Source organism: Seriola dumerili, unplaced genomic scaffold (genome assembly GCF_002260705.1).
Source record: "Seriola dumerili isolate Sdu_G_001 unplaced genomic scaffold, Sdu_1.0 BDQW01000025.1, whole genome shotgun sequence".
NCBI classification, from domain to species: Eukaryota; Metazoa; Chordata; class Actinopteri; order Carangiformes; family Carangidae; genus Seriola; species Seriola dumerili.
Genome location: NW_019174280.1, coordinates 4,185,121 through 4,191,819, shown reverse-complemented (window position 1 = coordinate 4,191,819; position 6,699 = coordinate 4,185,121).

Sequence of the window (6,699 nt, the reverse complement as noted above, 5' to 3'; positions counted from 1 at the left end):
TTAGAAATTATGTTTCAACACATGGAGGTGAGCTCCGTTTTACTTTGCTTAACTCATCTGAAGCACCGTTAGGCTGCACGATGATGAGAGGTCACTCAGAGTAAGGTTAGAGTGATGCTGATTGATCTGTTTTTTTTATATAACTTGAACACAATCTTCATTTCTTTGGGTTTTATTTACACCTACATACATATTGATAAGATCTTTGAAAATAATTTCTTTATTTAAAATGTAATGTCACAAAGGACTCTAACATGCCTCATACAGCTTTGGAGACTCACAAATTTCCACTTGGCCGCACATTTATTAATGGCAGAAGAGACCAGGAAGTGGATGGGGTGGATGTTGAGCATATGAAGGCAATGATTGTCACACCGGCCATCCACACTACTGCACCTAAATCGAGGACCACTGGAAACAAAGCAGGACCTGTTTTCATTTGAAAACTCCAGGGTTGTGTTGTTGTCTGACACCCGCAGTCACTGCCTGATTGGGTCTCATCAGCCTCGACTACCACGTGGTGAAAGCAACATGGACAATGAAATACAAGCGTTACTGACCCTGCTGTTTTTGCTAGCAGCTGTTGTTCAGTTCAATTCTGCATTTTAACACTGCAGCTGTTTTAGCTGTTCCTAGTTTGCAGTATTTTTTGCAACTACTCAACTGCAGAGTCGACAATCTGCTTCCTGTTCACAACAGCTTGCGCATGCCCGGTGTATGTGATCGGTCATGTATGTGTGTGTTTTCAGGTGTGTTAGTCTGGACGGAGACAGTTTCTGGTACAGCCATCTCCGTGGAGATCTTTTCATTTCAAACTCTCTCAGAAACACTTTGGTTAATGTTAGAGATAATGTAGATAAACAAGTGTCTGAAGTCACTGTGAACTTTTGTTTCTGTATTAAACCAGGCCTTAACCAAGTGCTGTCGGTGCCTAAACATAACCATGAAACGGTGAAATAATCCTGTAGATCAGACACAGTATTTTGTCGAAAACGTATTTCCAAATTGCCATATACGTAATATCAACAACAAGTCCTTATAACGTTAATGGAAAATGTAATCCACTCACAGTTATGTTTTCTACAAAATGTATTTGCAGTTGTAAATTAGTTGGATATAAATATAATTTCCAGGGGATGGGGGTTGTGCTGTAACATCTGCCACTTTTTGGGTTCTGTTCTCAAACCCACTCCCTTGTTTTGTCTGCATTAAAGAACGCACACAACAAACAGTCAGAGGAAATCCCCGGATTATAATCAAGACCGCTACTGCTCCGTATCCACACGGCAGATGTGATTCTCGACTGGTATTAAGATGCAATGCAAATCACAACTTAATACCAGGTGTAAAAGCGGGGTCTTAGCCGGTGTATGTATAATAAAGTGTTCTGCCTTGTGTCTCCAAATCGATGTTGCACACATTGTAATCACATATTTTTGTCAGTAAACAAAAGAGACAATTCCCTAAACCTTGAGCTGCAACATCATTATCACACACAACCTCCGGAATATATTTACTGAGATAAGTACAGTATAATCTGTCACCACACCACCAGTTTACTTGGGACTGTTACAACACCAACACACTTTATATTTATATCACTGGCATGAAACTAAATAAGAACTACCTTTGTAGCAGTGTTTGCAGTGGAGATTAAGATCAAAGTTAATGCATAATTGATCCACCCACAGACTGTCTGCTGGTCTCCTTCTATTGCTAAGAACCCACAGCTTGTATGAATGTAATAATGTAATGCATACAAGTGGAAGTATTAGGAATAAACTAAGTATATGGGTATATACTGGAATATATCAGATATATTATTTAGATTAGATGACTACACATACACACACGTCTTCCTCCCTCCTTCCCTCCCTCCCTCCCTCCATTTCCATTTCCTCTTGATTTCCATTCACAACAGTCTCCACTCCAATTAACCACCTCTGGGAGGTTCACCCTCCTCTCACTGCTATTGATCTAACAGTCAGTAAACTAGACAGAGGGAGGGAGGAAAAAAGGAGGGGTGGCGGTGGAGGGGATTGTGTGTGTGTGTGTGTGTGTGTGTGTGTGTGCACGTTGTGTGTGTGTGTCCGAGGACAAAGTTAGTAAGTGTATGCAGCACTCATGAGCCGTGCAGACAAAGGACAAACGCCACAGTAGCTTCCACTGTATTTAATCTTAAACAATGACCTCTCTTAGTGTGTGTATGTGTGTGTGAGTCATGTTGTTGTTGTTTTCTTTCTCTGAACCTGTAGCTGAGAATTAGGCGATAATAACAAAACAGTCAAAAACAAAACTAAATGACTACATAACCTTGGAATCAAAAACCTGAACTCGAATGTCAACTTTCAAATTAACTGCAACAAAATGTGTGAACTCTCAAATGTGTTTTTGTTTATGTGTCTGGCGTTTATTCATATAGCACCATTCAGGCACAAGGCAATTCAAAGTGCTTTACTGGGAAAGAGAGAAGAGAGGCAGGGAAAATACATTAAAGATAAGACATTAAGAAGACATTAAAACTCCATTTAAAAGACAATAAAAAGAGAAACAAAAGCAAGCAAATAAATTGTTGAAGATTAAAAAAGAAAAAGACATTTAAATTATTGGTAAGCTGCAGAAAACAATAAAGCTTTAAAGGCCTGATTTAAATGAGCTGACAGTTCAGGAAGCTGGCTCCACAGGTGACGAGCATAGAAACTACAAACTGCTTCACCGTGATTGGTTCTGATTCTGGGAACACTGAGTGAACCGTCCCAGATGCTTTGTAACGTACAAGTAAATACCAAATGTATTTAGGTCCATTTAAGCAGTATTAAACAGCATTTAGGGCTTTATAAATCTAGCCTTTGACACGTGGAAAGCGGGTGCTGTGGTTCTGATCCACTCTCTTGGTGTAAAGGAGGACTAGCAGCAGCTGTCTGGTTAGACCTGTGAAGGCACCATTACAATATTATCTGAAGACAATGAATGAACAGAATTTTCTGTGTCTTACTTTATCTTTAATTATTGCTAAGGGTTTTGGGCTTGTTCTACTTAATATCCATTACGCCAAACCAAAAGTAAAAATAGTACAGCTGAAATAACTCAATGATAAGTGTCACAAACTAAAGATGTGAAGATATATTCGAGTTTGTTTCAATGTTACGATATGATACGATGATGATGCTGCAGTTTCTACACAATGAATAACTAAACATATGCCGCTTGTGGTTTATGGGATCTGGGCATCAATTTAAAACCATATTCTCTCCACAGTATATGCTGACTCACATTGCTCGTCTCCTCCATGTCAGCTCACAGGTTCAGTCTCAGCAACAAGCATTCATTTCTTTTCCTATAAACAACCACCTCCCACCTGCTAATAAACCGTATGTTATGTTCATGTGAAGCAACTAAGATGTAAGGACTGGAGCTTTCTGCCGTCCTGATCAGCAGTTTAACTCACTTACTTCAGTCAGAAACATTCAGCGTATAAGAAACGGCATCGTGATTGGGCTTGGCAGTATGGTTTTTCTCTAAGGGGCGCTTCCTGCTGCAGCAACACACCATGAGCAGCATGCAGAGAGCTAAGGAAATTAACCTGGAAATAAAGACCCTCCAGCTTGAATACAACAGAGCTGAGCTTTACTTGAGGTGAAATCTGGGGTGGAGAGGCTTGTTGGAAATGTCTGAGCTAGTGACAGCAGCAAGTTACAAGTCAGCAATATGGAGTGAATATGAGCATGAGGGACTTTAAGCAGCACGACAAGTCAGTCTATGACACACTCATATCATGTCAGACGAAACGGCTCCATAGTTATTAACTTAAAACAAACAACACTGCTGCCAGATTCTCCCTGAGTAGGCCAACATGTCTGTCGTCTAGAACAAAAGCTGTTGATGTATTTTTAATAAAACAGGAGCGACGGCACATATCTGGCATCTTTCCCTGCTAACCTTGTTTTACACCGTTTTGTTTACATATCTCTGCTCTTTTTTTCAAGCGTGTTCCTATTAGTTATGTTGCTATTTTTGTGACCTGTTGAGAAGCTGTAGCTCTACGTCTTAGTCAAAGTGCAAGGCTGGTGATTCTCCATACTTTTCTTATTGTCAACAATGAAAAGACGAAAACCAAGGAGGTGCTGATATGTCTGTGTATCCAAAAGCCTGATATAGATTCTGCTTCTGTGCCATAGAGCTCCATTGTATCCTGTTGCTGTTAATACACACTAATACACCAAAAGTGTATGAATCTGCAGCTGAAAACAGCTCATAACAAATTAAATATTTACTCCCATTTAAGTAATGTTTGTTAAAACTATGGTAAATTATTTATAAAAAAAACAAAAAAAAAAACAAGATATTTATGAACTATTCTCAGAGACTCAGACTTGTTGTTGAGAAGGAATGAATGAGTTTGGGGCTGAGTGCCACAGAAAGGCCTCAAAGTATTGAGGGATATTCTGGGGTTTAGTCTTTTAATGAGATTTTCTGACTATAAGAAAAAAATTTAAAATGTCAGTGGAATATCACAAGCATTCTTAAATCCGTAACTTCTGTAGTGAAACAAAAATAATTTTATTATGTCTTCCAAAAATAAGAACATCACCCCAACTGTTTTGACAAAATTGATTGCTATCAGTATTAATAATGATATTGATAAAATTCTCACCATTTCCATCCTAAGATGTATGAAAACAGGGATACTATGATACAGACCGGGTGAAATACCTGTAAATTGCAAAAAGCATAGATAATTATCCTAAACCACAAAATACAGCATGAGAAAAATGGGTCAGAAGTGACTGAGACATGGGGCAAACGGCTCAAATGCATCAGTCCTCGGTTCAGCTCTGGGACGGATCATTTGCTGCATGTCTCTCCCTTACTCTCTCCCTGCATTTCCTGTCTGTCTCTACAGTCTCTATCAAATGAAGGCATAAAAACAGCCAAAAAAACCCTCTAAAACACACATAGTGCAGCAGATTAGCTTGTATATGGAGGTGTTGTGCATTTTATGGCTAAAGCATGAAACTTTCTCCAGTGTTTCTATAAACCATGAAGTTTATTTGCAGATGTGGAGGCATTCCAGATGTGACCTCTGGGACAGGGCAGAGCCCCCTGGAGTAATGAGTGTGGTCCAGACCAAACTAGCATGCTAGCTTCTGATTAGAGTGTTCGCTAATGTGCTAGCTAGTCATGTGATTCCGTGAAACACACAGCAGAAGTTGTCAGAGTTTTTAACAAGCTTTAGTTACCTAAACACCTGGAAATGGGGTCTGCAGTCCCCCGGCAAAATTGGTGCTCTAAGCAAAATTATGTTACATGGCCACAGCAGCAGTTACGCAACTTTATGCAATTTTGTCAAAGATATACATGATTATAAAGGAGAAATGTGGCAAAAACTGGAAAAATGCTATGCTGAGGTCAATGACCCCTCAGGGTCACCAGATGTCAGATACAAATTGCCTCCATGTCTGAAATAAAACCTTGGGGTATGTAGATTATATGCTGAAACTTTCATGCTTTAGTCATAAAATGCACAATTGTTTTGCCTATCTGCCCCACTAACACTGGAATTTGCAAAAGAACAAAACTGGGGACTAAAAACAACTAAACACCATTTCATTTAGTAAGTCTGCACAGCACTTCGACAACATTAAATCTAAAGTTACAAACCTAACTTCTGTTCAAAATAAATCTGTGTGAATTTAAACATATTCTTATTGCATTTGATGGTGATGTAAACTTTAAGATTAGCATTGAAGGTGCAGTATTTATGCAGTGTATTCCTCCCAGTTTTGAAACAAAGACTGAATATTCAACAGCAGCTCAAAAAGTAAAAAGCCCCTCATTTTGTTCTCCAAGATATGGACACAACTGGTAATTTGGCAGCATTAATTAGACACAGAGAGGAAGAACAACTGTACGTGTGTGTGTGTGTGTGTGTGTGTGTGTGTATGTGTGTGTGTGTGTGGGGGTGTGTGGGGGTGTGTGTGCGCGCATGGACGTATACGCATGTTGGAGAGTAAGACAGAAAGAAAGAGTCATAGATTAGTGTGGCTGTAATTAATGATAGGCGGGCCTGGAGCTGTCACAGCTGGACATCACATGAGGAAGCACAAGAAACTGAGCCACAGCAAGAGACGCATAAAAATCAAGGATCCTGGACTGTTTTTAATCCTGATGTTACTCTGTCTCCAACAAAATAATTTATGAAAAATGTATATTGAAAGATAGAAACTTATTTCTACATGATAAATAATAATAGACATAATTTTGTAGGCTTCTTGCATCTTTTCAAACCGAGGTCTACTCTTTGCTGGAGTTGGAAAACATTTGAGAACCGAAGCATCTAAATATGTTTACCATCCTCTTTTTCCCTCGTCTTATCCTCTGCCTCCCGTGTCTCTGAGTGTAATTGAAGTCGGGCTTTCAGAGGGGTTTATTCCTCCACCCACACCGCATCGACCGCAACACATTTTTTTCATCCTCTTTCCTCAAACCTCTTTTGTAAAGAGGGGGGAGACAGGTCTCAAATGAATCACTCAGCATGACAAGGACTACACACACATACACACAGGCTCTATCTGATTACACATTCTTCAGTCTCTCTCTCTGATTGGCATGCAGCACAATATCAGTAATTACTGTTGGGGAGTCGAAATAGATAGAGAGATGTCAGCGAAGAGAGGGAGAGGAGGAGGAGGCTTCAAG